General features: G+C 52.6%; 1 non-coding gene across 1 annotated transcript; it reads left to right on the top strand.

Moving 5' to 3' along the window:
- The first annotated feature begins 3482 nt into the window (after positions 1 to 3482).
- On the top strand, positions 3483 to 3569 carry LOC128061076 (Z6 small nucleolar RNA). Its single transcript, XR_008200691.1, has one exon. It is a non-coding gene; the product is annotated as a Z6 small nucleolar RNA (small nucleolar RNA).
- The last annotated feature ends 14552 nt before the right edge of the window (positions 3570 to 18121 follow it).

The raw sequence follows: 18121 nt of genomic DNA, 5'->3' as shown, positions 1-18121 counted from the left end.
AATTTGCCCCATATTCAGCCACCACCTCTTGTGTGAGGGAGGCCGTCTCTGCATAAACAAGAGCATGTGTAGGCAGTATTTTGAGCATTATGGGAGGAAAGAATTAGAGATACTGAAGAGGTTTTTATTGCTGATAACAATGAGTAATACTAGTGCCTGGGAACAAAGATGACTATGGATCACAATTTTCTTTTTTTTTTTTAATATATGGCTTCAAGAGCACCTCAGTGCCAGGAGACTGGGGAAGAAGTCCCACTCCCTGCTCTTGGGTCTGACTTGGGACCAAGGGGGACTCTAGTGGGAGCTTGGGGTAGGCGGGGCCTGGGAGCCAGGAGCTCTGGCTTTGGTATCAGGAGAAATGAAGAAGATGTAGTTATTTGGCTTATCTTTCTCGATATCATTTGGGGCTTGGGATGCCTGAGCTGAGGCCAATGGGAGAGATGCTTAAGGAAGAGGGGTTTTCTAGGATAGCTCAGGATTCTGGCAATGCTTAGCACTTTACAGATAGCCTTTTCCTACCCCTCAACCCTCTCTGGAAGCCCTTTTCCCAGTATCTTGGTCTAGGAACTAATTTTGAGTGTTTTTGCCCATTTCTTTGTCTCTTGCAGGAATTTGCGGAACCATCTGATAAATGAGAATCTCACCCAGAAGGTGAGCTGCACCCTCTCCCTCAAGCATTTTCCCAGTCACCCACAGGGGAAGACAGTGCATTCCAAGGTATGGAGCCAGTTTTATTAGGTAAGCAATGGAAGAGCATCCCACATTGTAGTCAGAGGAGTGATGTGGCTAGAGCTGGGCTATGTAAAGATGATGCTCGTGGAGAGAGGGGGTGGACTATGTCCAAATGGACGAGACAGGACTGTTGGAGGACTGCTGTGTAGTTGGGGATGAGAAGACGGTAGATGGTGTGGATGCGAGGCCCAGTGAAGACACTCCTGGCAGGCACCTGGAGTGAGGGCCAGGGATGGACCTTCAAAGGCTTCAAGACTATCTCTGGCCCTTTATGTCTTCAAGAAAAACATTTCCATTCCCTTTACTTGGCTCCAAAGGTAGCTGACATCTTGCTTCATTCTTGGGCATCCTTTGACCCCTGGTCTTTCAAGCTGTGCCCAAACCAAGCAAGGGTCAGACTGGCCACCATTTGATAATGACCCCATTGATATACTGAGGCCTGGAGTGGGAACTGCCTGAGTCTGCCCTGGCATTTCTTGGGGCCCCTGCCTCTCTGCCACGTCACCACTTCTGCCTGGCGACAAGGGTCCTGAGGAGGACTGGACAGCTGGCTCAGAGCAGGGGACACCTATCACAGGCCCCCTCTCCCTCACTGGGCAGCGTCAAAGGAACTTTTGGTGTCATCGACCAAGTCAGCAGGGGCTTGGAGGGAGCCTGGAGCTTTATTAACTAATCTCTGATACTTGAGTAATTTATTATGTTTAAGCTGGTGCCATCAAGTCTCTCAGCAGTGCCCGCGTGCGCTGGGAGATAAATTAAAGGCTGTCCAGAGATACTTGGTACATCTGTGTGATTGCTGGGCTGGTGAGATGGAGGTTTAAGGCTCTCTCTTCTTGCAAATTGGAAATTAGGAATTAATAAGACAGCAGGCCAAAGCGCTGTGGTGGTGGTGGTGACTTGGCTGCCTGGCCAGGACCGGGGGAGGGAAGGCTGCTGCTGGGAGGGCGGGGAGGAGCGGGCGGAAGCCAACCAGGCTCTCCCCACGTGGTGGGTAATCGAAGGGGCCTGGAGCGGCTGGGCAGGGGGGCTCTTCCTTGGCTTGCAGGGTAGGTAGCAGGGATTCTTCTGTTTCCTGAAAGAGGTTAAATGGATAATGAAGAGAACCCTAGTCTGGCTCAGAGGACTTCCTTGTGGCCCCCCAGCCCAGCCAGCGCCTGCTGTGTGATGGCGGGCAGGCCTTGTCCTCCTCTGGGCTTCCGTCTCATCAGCAAGATGAAGAGGTTGGACTCAGGGTTCATGTCTCCATTAGGCATCTGGAAAGGTTTTAATTCCTTCTGAAGTCAGAAGGAAAAAACCCCCCAAATTTAGGCTGTAGAAATGTTACAGGGTGTGCGTGCATGTGTGCTAAGTCGCTTCAGTCGTGTCTGACTCTGACTCTTTTCAACCCCATGGGCTGGAGCTCGCCATACTCATCTGTCTATAGGATTCTCCAGGCAGGAATACTGGAGTGGGTGGCCATGCCCTCCTCCAGGAGATCTTCCTGACCCAGGGATCATACTCAGGTCTCTTGTGGCTCCCGCCTCGCAGGCAGATTCTTTACTGCTGAACCACCTGTGTAGTATAAATATATTTATCTTTATACCAAAGTCATAAAATGCAATTTTATTATGGACATTTTTGCATGTGAGGGCAGGGGCTCACAAAACCTGTCCTGCAGCCTCTGTTGGGTCTGCTGACTGCCAAGGTCCTTCCTGTCCTAATTGTAGCTGATCTCCAGACTGTCAGCTCCTGGCTTGCGGTGTGAATTACTTCAAGCCCACCAGCTCCTAAAGAGCAGGCCTGTGTCTTACTGGGTCCCCACACAAAGGCCTACCATCTACCTGAGAGCTGGGTGTTGGTGGTGGACCCAGGAGAGAAACCTGGATTTTCGAGCTTCTCAGTGCCCCAGGCTGCTGCTTCCTCAGGGCAGAGACACATTAAATCTCTTCTGAGTCCATTCAGGCCTGGCCCTTGGGTCCTCTGTCTTAGCTCTTGAACTCCATGCCCCCAACCCCACCCCTGCTTTCTGCTCTCTGCCCCCATGAGCTCCTTTGGAAGAGTTCTGGGAAGGGCTCCATGCAGCCCCCACATGACAGCACTGCCTCAGGGATCAGTCCTGGAGGGGCCCCAGTCCGGGGGCCCCACGCCCACTGAACCCCCTCCAGAGCCCCGGTCTGTAGTTGAGTAGCCTCACCACCAGGTGGCAGGCTTGCTCTACACACGTGCCTTGGCTGGAGCATTTAACTGGCAATGGTGAGGGGTGTCCGAGGATGCCAGATCCGCCTGCGGCCCGCGGTGTCGAGGCCTTTGTGGGTGGCTTCAGAAGCAGGGCTGAGGCCTCTCACCTTGGCCTTGAACTCCTGCTGAGATTCTGGCTCCGAGAGAACCTTGGTCTTCTGGAAGTGCCTCCAGGCGGCTGTCAGGCATCTGACTGGAGAGCGCCCCCTAGAGTAAGGAGGGCTGAGTTGCCACCCTTTGAATGAGTGTGTGTGTGTGTGTGTGTGTGTGTGTGTGTGTGTGTGTGTGTGTGTGTAAGGATGTGTAGGTGGGACAGAAATGGACCTCTTATCTTCCCAGGCATGTGTGTGTGTAAGGATGTGTACGTGAGACAGAAATGGACCTCTTATCTTCCCAGGCCTCCGAAAAACTTGGTCCAGGAGAGAAAGGTAACCCACCTCTTAGGCTATTCCTGCTCTGGGCAGGGCAGCCTGAGTGGTCCTCCACCACTGCTGGCCCCTCTGAGCAGCCGGTGTGGGGGTTTGGGGGATGTGGGGTGCAGGGCTCCGTCCCTCCAGAGCACTGGGCTCTCCCTGAGGGACCCTGGGAGCCAGGGGTCAGGCCACACGGAACCTGGGCCCTCTCTTTACCAGGAGGAGGAACAGGAAAGGATCCAAGCCTGGGTCAGCTGCAGACCGAGAAGAGACGAGAGGAGCCGAGAAGGAGCCGGTCCTGCAGCAGGAGTGAGGCCGCAGAAGTCCCAGCCCCGGCTTCCTGAAGAGAGGGCATGGGTCCCCCCTGCCCATTGGAAGATGAGGGAGGGCCCAGCCTCACCTGGAACGGCTTTTTGCTGGGAATGGTGGGTTCTCCCCAGGACCTGGCATGCTCGTGGGCTTCCTGAATGGCTTCCAGAATGCCCTGCCACCAGCCAGGCCCAAGCCCCACTGCACCGGTGACTCACACCCTTCATTCTCTGCAGCGTCCTGTCTGTCCTTCAGCTCAAAAACCCAGAAATAAACCCTGTCACCCTCACCTGGCTGGAGCTCCCCCTCCCCCTTGTTTGGGCTGGTTCAAGACCCACCCCTAGCCCTTCTCTCCTGGTCTCTGCTTCTGTTTCAGAAACAATGGGGACTTGTATGGGCCAAGTTTCTCCCTCCCCACAGCAATGGATTTTGAAAGCTGATTTGATGAAGCCCAGGGTGCTGTGGCTCCTTGGGGCAGGAGAAATCAGCCAGGCCTGGGAGGGGAGTCAGGGCAGGCAGGGATGCTCCAGTGTCCCGAGGTCTCCTGCCCTTACGGTTCACAGGGTCACGTCTGAGCCAGAGTCCGACAGACACAGAGACAGGGAAAGAGAGGCAGAGAGGGCGGGCCTGGGAGGGGGGTTAACTGGACAAGCAGAGAAAGAGATATTGGGGGATGCAGGGTCGGGTGGCAGATGGAGAAGCAGGGGAAGAGAAGACAGAGATGAAGACAGAGACGGAGAGAGGAGAGAGGGAGAAAAGAAGGGGGCAGAACCATGCTGGCCAGGAAATGGAGAAAAGATGGAAATGAGAAAAGTCACAAACTGGGAAGGAGGAAAACAAAAAACACCCAAAAGACTGAAACGGATAAAAACATGGACATGCACAAACATGGGTGTGAACGGTTGTGTGCTTGTGGGTGCGCACGCGCGCACACACACACACACACACACACACAGCTTCTGGTCACTGTCCCGGCCCATCACTGCTCCTGCCTTTGTGTCTCCATCCCCTTGACCTGCCTTGGGCTCCTGAGAAGGGTGTGGCCTCCAGGTGACCCCTCTCTGATGACCTGGCCCCGCACACCCCGAAGACGCTGCCACTGAGCCTAGGATGCGCAGAGGGTCCGACATCTTTACGCCTCATACTTGTCGCCCAAAATTGGATCCAACCGCCTCTCTCCCTTCTTCTCTTCCGCCTAGTTTCCTTAGTAACTGACGGTTCCCCAGCGAATTCCAGACCCCGGGTGACAGACCGCTGTCACTGTCACAGAAGCTCTTTCTTTCTCAGAACTGTCCCCCCACCCTTTCCCCCACTTCACCAGATTCACAGTCTTGGGCGGGGGTGTGAGGATGCCTGGGTAGGCTCGGGGTAATTAAAACATGTACCATTTATTCCGTAACAGGGAGCAGAACTTTAATTACTCACTCTGAGGGTGAGGGCGTGAGTCAGAGAGGTAGCTGCTGGGGAGGCGGGTGGTCGCGGACGGGGCCTGGGCGCCTGTGTCTGCTTTTCTTCTTGCCTTTCCATTTGCCTGGGAGGTGGGTCTGGGGAGGCAAGGGGGTGCTAAGTGAGTGGGGGAGAAGCAGAGGGTGAAACCTGCTTGTGTTCATTAAGGCAACACAAAACTGGGAGCCGTAATAATAATTAAATTAATTATAAAAGCAATTTGCTTTTGAAAATTTGATTTGACAGCTTACTAGTGGCTGCACTGATCTAGCAGCTCCGGCTTAAAAATAGTCAGAACAAAAAAACCAACTAGAAGAACCATCAGCTAATTTTAATTAGATGCCAGGATTGGTAAACAAAATTCCGCACCACCCTTTCATTGTGGCTGACTTCGATTTAAGGAGATGTCGGGATTGATTTTGGAAAAGGCCGGGGAAGGGAAGGTGCCTTTAGGAGAGGGGATGGAGGCTCTGGGAGGTCTGAGTGAAGGCAGCTCCCTGGGGGATCTGGTCCCTTCGTCCCGACCCATCTTGGGAATATCTGTTCAAGGGGGTGCTGGCCACTCCTCCTCGATTCAGAGAGTAACTTGCTGCATGGCCTTTGCTGAAAGCAGAAGGGACTCTGCTGTGTGTGTGTGTGTTTTGGAGGGGGGACACCAGAATTCACTGAACCGGAAGAGACAGCTAGAACGTTGGCCACACTCTGGCTTCTGCCTGGGTACGTCTTAGGAAGCTGCTGCATTGTCTGAAACTGTGATTCTGGCTGGAGGAGGCTGCAGTCTCCAGGGACCTGAGTCTCCAGGCACCGCTGGGACCCCCTGCCTCCCAGGGCCTGCGCAGCCATCTTTAGTTACCCTCTCTCTCCCCCGATGTGCACACAGCCCCCAGTTTCAAGAGTGAAACTCCTCCCTGTCTCGGTGAAAGCCTCTGCCTCCTGCTGCTGTCACTGCCGGGCCCACGGGTCCTCTCCCCATGCCCTCCACACCTCCAGCTCATCAGGTAGGGCCTTGACCCACACCCAGGTCTCTGCCCGCATCCACGCTGTTGACTGGAACAGAGAACCAGTCTTGACCTACCCTACTCCCTCTTCTAGCTTACCTGCCTTTCTCCCTCTCCTCTAAACCCAGTGTTGCCCCCCACCCCCACCAGCTCATCTGATCCTCTGCAGGCTCACCTCCTCTTACAGCCAGGGATTTCCTGGCTTTCCTTGTTCCCTGCAGTGCGGCTGCCCCCAGGTGCGGTCATCTCTAGGGTCAGGATGACCCTATCTCAGGATGTGGTCACCTGGCTTCACTCATCAAATTTCCGCTGAGGCTGGCTGACTCAGGCTCCGGGTGGGGCGGGTGGGGCCCCACACTCAGCTTAGAGTTCAGGGCACAGTAATTATACGACCTGCCCCTTGCCTTCCTGCTGCTCTGGGTCCTGTTTTTCTAATCACTCAATAGGCATTTCCACTTGAAAATCCCTCTGTCATTTCAAAACCAGTGTTTGAAACAAGATCCTGCACCCTCTCCTGCCCCCTCTCCCCCACCACACGCACAGAGTTTTCTCCTAACCGCTTGATTTCTGTGTGGCTCACCACACCTCTCCCATCACCCCGTTTTCCCCTAAACCTTGGTGCCATCCTCTGTTGCTCCCTCTTCTGGTCTTCCAGGTTATAATGAATCAGCAAGTGCTCTGGCATTTTCCTTCCAGTTCTCCTTCCCCTCTGTTCCCTGGGGTATGCCCGGGGACCAGCCTACTCTCCTCCACCTTGAGCAGAGTCAGTGACTCGTAGGTCCTCTCCTTGGCACCGGGTGCTATCGCAAACCGCTTGCGGTGGAGCCCCTTGGGGTGTCCCCTCTGCCCTCCTGCAGTGATCTCACCTGTGAACATCCAGGCACCTTCCCTTCACTCCTGCACGCAGCCCGATACCGGATAACTTTGAGAAGATGCGCAGGAAAGAGGCAGGCTGGATATACCCCTACCCCAGAAGTCATGAGCCCCAAAGCTGAGAAAAGCAGCTGGGGAGGAATTAAAGTCACAGGAATTAGGCAATGTGGGGTCCCTGGGAAAGGGGCTGGGGATGGGTCATGGGCAGGGACCTCAAGGAGGGGAGGGTAAACTAGGGGCAAAAAGCAGTAAGGGCTTGAATGAGAGGTGGGATAGAGTCATTTTCTCTGGAGCAAAATTTGGGACTTGTGGTCTGACAAGAGTCTGATGTTGAGAAAGTGCTGGAAAGTTAGTGCTGTGATGATGACATCAGAGGTAGGGGGAGGGAGGCCCCACTAACCCCAGAGCCGATTTGGAGAGACGGGCCCTGAGAACCGAGGTGGCCACCGCTGGGGATTGTGTGTGGTGGGGGGAAGGGTTAGGGAGAAAAGTCAGATGTTCCGACCTCACTGATTACAGACTGTGTGACTTCAGACAATTACTTAATCTCTCTGAGCCTCAGTTGACTCATTTGTGAAATGAAGATTATAGTAGGATCTCTAAAATCCTTGTGAGGATCAAAAGGAAGAACAGGTGTGCAGCCCCTAGGTGAGTTCCTAGAACATAGTCCCTGTTTGCGGAAAACTGCGTTATGACTATTATTCAACCCCCATCTCTTCGTTACTCCTAATGGCTTCACTTGCCTCTCTACTGCTTCCTAAACCACGGAGCTGGGCCTGGCAGAGCTGGAGGGACGCTAGAGACAATCTGGCCTGATGTCCTCACTGCACAGGTGGGGCTGCAACTCCCAGAACATGTCGGAGACTTGCCCAAGGCGTCTTGGAAGTTGCTTCAGAGCTGAGGCTGGACCCGGGCCTCTGGGCTCCCACTCCAGAGCTTCTCTGCCCAGGAGGCAGAGAAAAGCTTTTAGTTTTCAGTTTAGGCTGATATGTGAGGAACCAGTGAGACAGAGGCTAAAGTGGAAACCCTGAGTTTCAGTCCCGCCTCCAGGGCACCCAGATTGTGGGCAGCAGCTGTGATCTCCCAGGGGTCCCCACATCCTGGCATTTTCCTGGGGCAGCTCTGCCTGGAGTAGGGGTAGGCGAGATTCATCACAAGAGCACCCAGAGACGCTTACAATCTCTGGATGAAAATCCTTCATGGCCTCTGTGATGCACATGAGAGGAGCAAGAGAAGCGCAAAGTTGCCTCGCCCTTGAAAAACTTCCATATGCTACGATGCAAGAAAACCGCGGCCCTGCCTAGGCCCTGCCAGGGGAGACGGGCAAGGAGCCTGGTGAGTCCCTGGGTGCAGCTGGAGGGCGAATCCTAGCTCTGCCTTGCTGTGTGGCCTGGGACAAAGCACTTCCCCTCTCTGGATCCCACTTCCCTCACATGTAAAATAAGAGGACCAGAAAATCTCTAGTAGGCTATGATTCTAAGCCTTTGGAATAGTTTTTCTAGTGGGTGTCTTTTGATCCCTTGGGTGGTAGGTATTAGGTGCTTTCAGATAACGGTACAGGTAACCCAGGTGGAGGGCCTGGCTTCAGGGGTCAGGTAAAGCAGGCCAGCTTGGTCTGATGGAAGGAGGCTGGGAGTCAGGAGAATTGGTCATTGGTGCCCCGTTGACTCTTGGGTGGCTGCGACTGTGATCTCTATTTCTCTTCTGTAAAATGGGAACATTGTATCCTATGGAAGGAGGAACCTGGTAGGCTGCAGTCCATGGGGTCGCTAAGAGTCGGATATGACTGAGCGACTTCACTTTCACTTTTCACTTTCATGCATTGGAGAAGGAAATGGCAACCCACTTCAGTGTTCTTGCCTGGAGAATCCCAGGGACGGGGGAGCCTGGTGGGCTGCCGTCTATGGGGTCGCACAGAGTTGGACACGACTGAAGTGACTTAGTAGTAGTAGTAAGGCAGGCCAGCTTGGTCTGATGGAAGGAGGCTGGGAGTCAGGAGAATTAGTCATTGGTCCCTTATTGATTCTTGTGTGGCTGCAACTGTGATGTCTATTTCTCTTCTGTAAAATGGGAACATTGTATTTACCTGAAATAACACTCAGAGCCAGTGAAGATGATAGTAAGGTTTTGGAAATGATGAAAATTCTGTTTTGGTTCACAGTGACTAAAAGCCCACTGTTCCTTTGATTCCCAGGTGGAAAGGGAAGGGCAGGCAGAGACAGGCGGGCACAGATCCTGGGTCTTCCCTGTCTGGGGAGGTCGTCTAGAAGAGGATCCTGCCATGTCCAAGCTGGGACCTGTGTCTTCTCGCCCATGCAGGGTCCTGGTGGACCGGGGCTGAAGCTGGGACTACACATGGCAGGCACCTTCCAAGATTCTCCCCCTCCCTCACTCCAAGCAGCTCCCAAAGGATGACTGATTTATCTATTTATCCACTTATCCATCTGCTTTATCCATTTCTGGGTCTCCTGGGGGTCTGAGCCGTTGAGTGAAAGTGAAAAGTGAAAGTGTTAGTCACTCAGCGACCCTCTGGACTGTAGCCCGCCAGACTCCTCTGTCCATGGACTTCTCCAGGCCAGATTACTGGAGCGGGTTGCCGTTTCCTGACGCAGGGACTGAACTCCTGTCTCTTGCTTGGCAGGTGGATTCTTTACTGCTGTGCCACCTGAGCTGCTGAGGACTGCGCTCAATGGCCGAGCGTCATCCCAAACACCCTGAATCTCATGGATGCTTGGAGTTGGTCAGGGCCAAGGCTACAAGGGTGGGAGAGGCTTCCAAGGCAGCAGGGAGCACCCCTTCAGGCAGGGACCTTTTCCCAGTGGGCAGGAGGCTGGAGTGGGGTGGCTGCTTGGGACTGCCTGCCTCCCCACCCTCTCTCCCTACCCTCACTCCCCAACTCTTAACCCTCTCGGGTGAAGAGGTCAGGGGGCTGGAGTGACCAGGACTGGGCCATTCATCATCAGGGGCTACAGCCCAGGAAATCCCCTTCTCGGAACTGCCTGACCCTCTCCACTATCTTTAGGCAAAGAGACCCCTGGACCATGGACGCGGTGGCCAAAAGGCTCTGCAGAGCTGTGTTTATGAGCCAGGGTGGCTGTATCAGGAAGAAGCAGAGAAGCTGGAGTTGAAGGGTGAGGATGAGAGAAAGTAAAAGAGTCAGGACAGAGGCAGGAACCCGGGAGACAAAGTAAAGGCTTCTCAACCAAACTGATGGCCTGAACTGGGGGAAGGGAAGAGCTCGCACCACTTCGCCCCTTGTGGTCCAGTGTCCAGGGTGATACTGAGCATCCTGGCGGGGGCGGGTGATGAGTGGCTGAAGCTCTGAGGCGTGGTGAGCCATTCTCAGTTCCTCTGCGAAGGCAGGTAGAAGCAAAGTCATGGCCTGAAGCTGCTCAGAAGACACTCAGAGAGCACACCAGAAAGAACTTTCAAAGACCAAAGGACCTAGGATCAAGGAAAACTCCTCTTCTGACAGTATTTGGGAAAATGAAGCTCAGCGCATACCTCCCCTTTTATGTTTTGAAAGTTGCAAAAATTATGCATGCTGATGTAAGGCATTCAGACAATGCACTGAGAACAGCCTGTGGAGGACGCTCCATTTCAAAACCATCCGCATCTCACTCCCGTCCCCAGAGACAAGCACCAGGTGGGAGCCTGGTGTAGATCTTTCCTTATGCCCCGCCTTTAAAAAATGTATTTGGAAATAATAGCCAAATATATTTAGAACTTGCTATATGCCAGACAGTGTGCTCAAGTTTTATATGTGCATTACCTTATTTGAAATTATGTACCCTACCAACAGGCACACAGGTTTTTAAAAAATATGGGACTAAATACTTTGGCCACGTGATGCGATGAGCCGACTCACTGGAAAAGACCCTGATGCTGGGAAAGATTGAAGGCAGGAGGAGAAGGGGACAGCAGAGGATGAGATGGTCGGATGGCATCACTGACTCAATGGACATGAGTTTGAGCAAGCTCTGGGAGATGGGGAAGGACAGGGAAGCCTGGCGTGCTGCCGTCCACGGGGCTGCAAAGAGTCGGACACGACTCACTGAACAACAACAACAATATCAAACACATCGTCCTGCAGCTTGCCTTTCTTGTTTTAAACAAATTAGCCGGCTGTGTTGGGTCCTAGTTGCGGCACACGGAGTCTTCTGTTGCAGCTCCTGGGTGTCTCTAGTCGTGGCCTGTGGGCTCCAGATGGCGTGGGCCCAGTGGCTGCTGTGTGCAGGCTTAGTTCTCCCGAGGCATGTGGGATCTTAGTTCCCAAACCAGTGACTGAACCTGGGTTCCCTGTGCTGGAAAGGGGATTCTTAACCACTGGACCACAAGGGAAGTCCCTGTGGCTTGCCTTTTACTGAATGTGTTTGCATCTTTCACGGCAGTGTCTATTTCTCCACTTGATTCCTTTTGCCAGATATCTAGTATTCTACAGCATGACTGTACTATGGTGTATTTCATTATTCCTATAGATCTATCTATCCATCTATATATATATATGAGCTTTCATTTTTATTATCATAAACAAGGCTGAATCAGACATCCTTAGGCATTATGTCTTTGTGCGGAATGTGTAAAGATTATATGTGATAATGCCTTGAGTGGTGGTGGTGGTGCTGCTGCTGCTAAGTCGCTTCGGTTGTGTCCAACTCTGTGCAACCCTATAAACAGCAGCCCACCAGGCTCCTCTGTCCACAGGATTCTCTAGGCAAGAATACTGGAGTGGGTTGCCATTTCCTTCTCCACCTTGAGCGGTAGGTGAGACCAAAAAGCATGTGCATTTCTTAGCTTATGAGATCTCTGCACATTTGCCCTGAGCTGAGATGTTGGAACATTCTTTGTCTGGGAGTTTAGTCCTGCCTGAATCGGGAGGGCTAGAGATTGGCTGAGCTCTGGCCTTTTTGTCATGCCCTTGGATTAGATGACCCACAGATGAACAGCAATGGGGTGAGAGGCAAAGGATACCCACCCCCACCATTAGACCAGTCAGTCAGTGACCTGGAGGAAGAGGGAGCTGGAGGAGGCACTGGGCACTCGAATCCTCAAAGCCCTGATGACTGAGGCCCAGGGAGCCAATGGTGGCTCACTTGCTGGCTAACTGCATTCAGAGGGTAACCTGAAGCCAGAGGATAATCCACAATTAATTTTATCTTTGTTTGGAATTCACAAAATGATTAGATTTTTAAAAGACACTGACCTACCCTTAGATGCTTGAATTTGATTGAGATCAAAAGAGTTTATTTTCCTCCCTTGCATACATTCCTGGAGTATCCCTCCTCAGGTGGGGAAAAGGAGGGGTGCGGTGTCAAAACCCACAGTGCCGACCTGTGTGGGTGCTATGTGGTCTCAGGCTTATTTGTTTGTGTGTATTGCTGTATCTCTGGAGCCTGGATCAGAGCCTGACACCCACAGCGGGTGCTTGTTACATATTTATTGAATGAATACAAAAGCTTTGGAGGCAATATCAAGTAACTTGTGAGCCCAGACTTCTGATTCAGATAGACTCACAGACTAGCTGTGAGATTCTGAACAGTTTAGAGTTTCTCTTAGGACTTCCTTTGTGGTCCAGTGGCTAAAACTCTGCACTCCCAATGCAGGGGGCTTGGGTTCAATCCTTGGTCAGAGAACTAGACGCATGCTGGAGTTAAAAAAAAAAAAAGAAAGATCCTACATGGCACAAGAAAGATCCCAAGTGCCATAGCTAAGACCCAGAGCAGCCAAATGAATGCATAAATATTAAAGGACTTCGGTCATCTCATCTCTAAAACGGGGGTCATAATGCTCCCTAACAGTACATGCATGCATGCACGCTCAGTGTCTGACTCTTTTGACCCCATGGACTGCAGCCTGCCAGGTCCCTCTGTCCATGGGGATTTTCCAGGCAAGAATACTGGAGTAGGTTGCCATTTCCTCCTCCAGGGGATCTTCCCCACCCAGGGATTGAACCCACATCTCCTGCATTGCAGGTGGGTTCTTTACTGCTGAACCACTGGGGAAGCCCCTCTCCCTAGAAGTACCAACCTCATAGGACTGATGTGAGGATGATATAATAAAATCATTAATAACATCTGTTATTTTAATGACAAACATCCCAACTTCCCAAGAGTTTCTCCTTCTCTCCCAGCTCATCTCATTTCTCTTAAACACTGTAGCTGTCCTAGAATGTCCCCCACATCTTGCTTGCTTCTCTCTCTTGGGGACCAAGGTCAGGGTGTGGTACCCTCTAGACCAGTGGGGCTCTGAAGCCGTGGGGCAAGGTGGTGGGTGAAGGAGCATGACCACCATCCCTGTCTGTTCTCTGCATAGCATCCCTTGTTCCTCTGCCCCCATGTCCTGTGCCTCTTGTCCTGCCCTTTCTGTGTCCCCTTGGCTCTGATTTCAGATGGCCTGGTGCCTTGACTCTTCATACGTATGTCCTAATCACTGGGTGCTGGAGGCCCCAGATGGCATTCATGAGTCCCGAGAATCTGTGAACAGGATGGGATGATTCCTCCCAACTCATTCTAGAAACAGAGAAGAGAGTCACCATGACTGAGCACCTGCTGTGTGCAGGCGCTGGATCAGGAACCTTCACTCTTGGCTGCCCCCTGATGCATGATCTGAGGTGTAAGCACAGGGAGGAAACACAAGGTTGCCTGGCTGGGAGGGGTGTGGTCAGAGCTCAGATGTGCACCTGGGGCAGGGTGTTAGCGGGTGTTCCAGAGTGAAGAGGTGTGCTCCCTACAGCTGTACTTGTCAGATACCTCCTCTCTCAGCCCCAGCCGTCTCTCTCTGGCAGCCCCTTGTTCCAGGGTTACACTAGAGAGCTTGAAATCTTATACAGTTACCCAAATCATGGCTCCTAAATGGCCTCTGATTACAGCACTAAAGCCCCTTTCTGCAGTGCAGCCCGGGCTTGCTGAACAGAGCTGCGACCACTTTGTGCGGGATTTTTTTTTTTTTTCTTTGCAAGCGAAGGAGATGGCTTATCCGCATATAAAGTAGGTCAGAACCTTAGCAAAGATCTTTTCAAACACTTGGCTTTTTTGAAGTTCTGTTACGAAACTCCTTTTGTTTCTCCTGCCTTTGCCTCTTCCCTCCCACCCCTCTCCTTTTTCCAAAGGCTCAACGACATCAAATGGCTCAAGCGACAGCGACAGTGAGGACGGCCCACGATAAGTTCAATTATAAATGATGACGGGCTCACCCAGCTGGGGCCTGGACGCCGGCTGCGACAGCCAGGCTGCCTCTTCCAGACCAGGGCCTTCCAGTCCCAAACCACCTTTTCAGTGCCATGGGGACCTGGCTGGTCTGCCTGAAAAGTGTGTGTTTTGCCCTGCGTCCCACCTGCCCAGATCGGGGTGGGCAGACAGGGCTCTTACGATACCTCAGAGCTACAGGGTTGTCTGTGATTCTGATTGTTAGTCTAAACTTGCAAATGGGCTTCCCTCATGGTTCAGATGGTAAAGCATCTGCCTGCAATGCAGGAGACCCAGGTTTGATTCCTGGGTTGGGAAGATCCCTTGGAGGAGGACATGGCTACCCACTCCAGTGTTCTTGCCTGGAGAATCCCATGGACCGAGGAGCCTGGCAGGCTACAGTCCATGGGGTCACAAAGAGTCGGACACGACTTAAGCGACTCAGCATGCAGACTTGCAAAAGGCCTTTGCTCCAGCGGGAAATCAACTTGGCTGGGACAGTTTGGTGCTTTGCCTAACAGCCTGCGACAGGGGCATCAGTTTTCATCCTTTTGCTTTTATTTCTTCAGCCGCCCCTGCCCCACCCTCATCAACTGTGGGTAGCAAGCAGCAAAAGTTGTGTGAGCACTGAGGGTGCTTTTCAGTAGGATGGTGTTTACAAAGGTGGCCGCCCCTGAGACCCTCACCTCACTCGTGATGAGCAGGCAGGAGGAGGAGCACTTCTGGTCCCTGTTTAACAGGGAAGGGCACTCTGTCTCAGCAGCTTGGTGAGGTGACTGCAGACACTAAATTCTGCAGAGGCTGACGGTGACAGCGGGAAATGGAATCCATCTTCTGTGTCTGGAGATCATTTTCTCAAACTTCAATGACTGGGGGAGGAAACCAGTGTGTGTGTGGGGGGGGTGTGTGTGTGGGGGTGTGTGTGTGTGTGGTGTGTGTGTGTGGTGTGTGTGTGTGTGTGGTGTGTGTGTGGGGTGTGTGTGGGGTGTGTGTGTGGGGTGTGTGTGGGGTGTGTGTGGGGGGTGTGTGTGGGGTGTATGTGTATGTGTGGTGTGTGTGTGTGTGTGGTGTGTGGTGTGTGTGTGTGTGGTGTGTGTGTGTGTGTGGTGTGTGTGTTTGGTGTGTGTGTGTGTGTGTGGTGTGTGTGTGGTGTGTGTGTGTGTGGTGTGTGTGTGTGTGGGGGGGTGTATGTGTGTGGTCTGTGTGTGGGGTGTGTGTGTGTGGTGTGTGTGTGTGGTGTGTGTGTGTGGTGTGTGTGGGGTGTGTGTGTGGGGTGTGTGTGGGGGGGTGTGTGTGTGTGGTGTGTGTGTATGTGTGGTATGTGTGTGTGTGGTGTGTGTGTGTGTGTTTGTGTGGTGTCCTCACCAAAGTAGAGGCTAGAGATCATGGTGACTTTGCTCTGGGGCCATGGTGATCAGGGCATTTGTCACCCAGAAGCATCTCCTCTTGCCCATATCCTGCCCACTCTGAACCTGGCAGAAATCCCCATTCTGTTCTTCCCTGCTCTCTTTCTCCTGGTAGTCTCAGTCTGAGTCCAAAGGACAACTAATTTTCCAAGAGGGTGGGAATCTTCAGAGGTCCTGGAAGAAGCATTGCTGCAGGCACTTCCGGGGGAGTGGGAGAAGCCAACAGCGTCGGGATGTTTCCTTCCTTCAGTGAATAGTTACTGAGGACCTACCATCTGCCAAGAAGCTTCTAGGTGCTGAGGATACAGTGGGAAACAGAACAGTCAAAACTTGCCCTCATGGAATGTGCACTCCTGTGAAGGGTCCTGGCGATGAACTAGATGCATTAGTACTGCAATTAAGGTGGAAGTGTTAGTCACTCAGTCATGTCTGATGACTCTTTGTGATCCCATGGACTGTAGCCCTCCAGGCTCCTCTGTCCATGGGATTCTCCAGGCAAGAATACTGGAGTGGGTTGCCATTCCTTTGTCCAGGGGATCATCCCAACCCAGGAATCAAACCTGGGTCTCCTGCATTGCAGGCAGATTCTGTACCATCTGAGCCACCAGGGAAGATGATGATAAAAGGTCTTGTTCAGTTGCCCAGCCGTATCTAACTCTTCACCGCCCCGTGGACTGCAGCATGCCAGGCTTCTCTGGCCCTCGCCATCTCCCGAAGTTCGCCCAAGTTCATGTCCATTGCATTGGTGATGTTATCCAGCCATCTCATCCTCTGACGCCCTCTTCTCCTTCTGCCCTCAACCTTTCCCAGCATCAGGGACTTTTCCAATGAGTCAACTGTTTGCATCAGATGACCAAAATACTGGAATTTCAGCTTCAGATAAAAGGTGAGATGAAGTAAAACTGGGAAAAAGAGTGGGGAGTGTTGGGATGGCTGGATATTTAGAGAGAGGCACTAAGAAGACTCACTGAGAAAGTAATGTTGAAATTCAGGCCTGAGAGTGAGATGTGAACACATCTAAGGAAAATGTTTTGTAGGACTTCCCTAGTGGTCCAGTGATTGAGATTCTGCTCCCAATGCAGGGGGCCTGGGTTCAAGCCTGATCAAGGAACTTGATCCCACATGCTGCAGCTAAGACCCTGCAAAGCCAAATACTTTTTAAAAAAGCCCTTGACTGAAAAAAGAAAGAAAGAAAATGTTCTGGGCAGGGGAAACAGCAAGTACAAAGGCCCTGAGGCCCACAGGGCATCTTCCGTGTTCGGAGAGTGAGAAGGAGACGCTGTGAACTCTGTCAGAACAGGTAAGAGGCAATGCTCAGGGGAGTTCAGAAAGGTTATGGGTCGGAGGGGTGAGATTACTCAGGGTGTTTATGTAGGAGCTTTAGCTTTTACCCTGAGGAAGTTGGAAGCCTCGGCAAGCTCTGAGGAGAGGGCTGTCAGGAGCTGACCTGTCCTTTCGATAGCAAGTGCTTGTCCTGTCTTGCCAGGGCTCTTCTGGGGACTGCTCTCCTCCCCAGCCTTCCAGTTTACTGCTCTCTGCTCGTGAGCTGGAAGGGGCTCGGCCAGACTGGAGGGAAAGCTGAGACCCTTTTTGCTCCAGAGGAAGGCAAGGAGAGAGCAACAGTGCGGATCAGACATGGGGACTCTGCCCGCTGGGTACTCCTGGGGCTTTTGGAGTGACCAGAGTGTTTGCTGTTCTAAGGTCCACTTGGTGTTCTAAGGATTCTGGGAGTTTGGGGCTGGGATGGCTTCAGGCTGGGGGCCTTCCCTCCAAGAAGTCTAGGCACACGTCTCTGTGTGCACATCCCTTCTCTCTGTTTTCCCACTCTTCGGGGCATCCGGCTTCCACCCTTCCTGTGGGCTCTCTAATGACTGTGAGATGAGGTACTGCACACAGCAGAGAAGCCAGCAGTGTGGGCAGGTCTGAAGATGCTGGATTTCTCACCTCTCCTGCCTGCTCCCCTCCTTGCTGCCACTTCCCCCCTCCCCTCTTCTCACCCCTTTGCAGAAGAAAACGACAATGCGTGTGTGAAGATTGCTTCCTGGCTGGAGATGCTCCAGTCTCCTCCCTTCCCGACTCAGAAGCAACAGCCTGCCTTTCCCCATCCTGCTTTGGGTGTCTCAGCACCTCCATCCCTTCTCTCTGTCCTCCTGCCCTTTGTGCACAGGCAGGATTCCCTGGGCTGCTAAATGGGGACAGGGTGCAGTGGGATGTATGATCCAAGATGCAGCCCTTGAGTGGGGATGCTGTGGAAACCATCCCAGTGCCTCCGATTTCCTTGAGTTACCCTGATACAGAGGATCCTGGGCTTGTAGGCAAGTATAGAGGTTATCTGCATTTCAGAACCCCAAAGCCAGTGAAATGGAAGATGTCAACTTACATTTACACACATGGCTGAGTTGCTCCTCCGTATAGGTAGGAGAAAAGGTGAACAGCCCTAGGTTTCCTGTTGGTCCTTCCAGCATCTTTCTCTCCCAGGGACCTCCTGTTGCAGTCTCTCAGATACAGCGTTTCCCCTCCATCTCTCAGAAGGAGGCCAGCCA

The sequence above is a fragment of the Budorcas taxicolor genome, chromosome 15, assembly GCF_023091745.1.
Source record: "Budorcas taxicolor isolate Tak-1 chromosome 15, Takin1.1, whole genome shotgun sequence".
Lineage (NCBI taxonomy): Eukaryota > Metazoa > Chordata > Mammalia > Artiodactyla > Bovidae > Budorcas > Budorcas taxicolor.
This window is presented reverse-complemented; position numbering and strand designations above follow the sequence as displayed.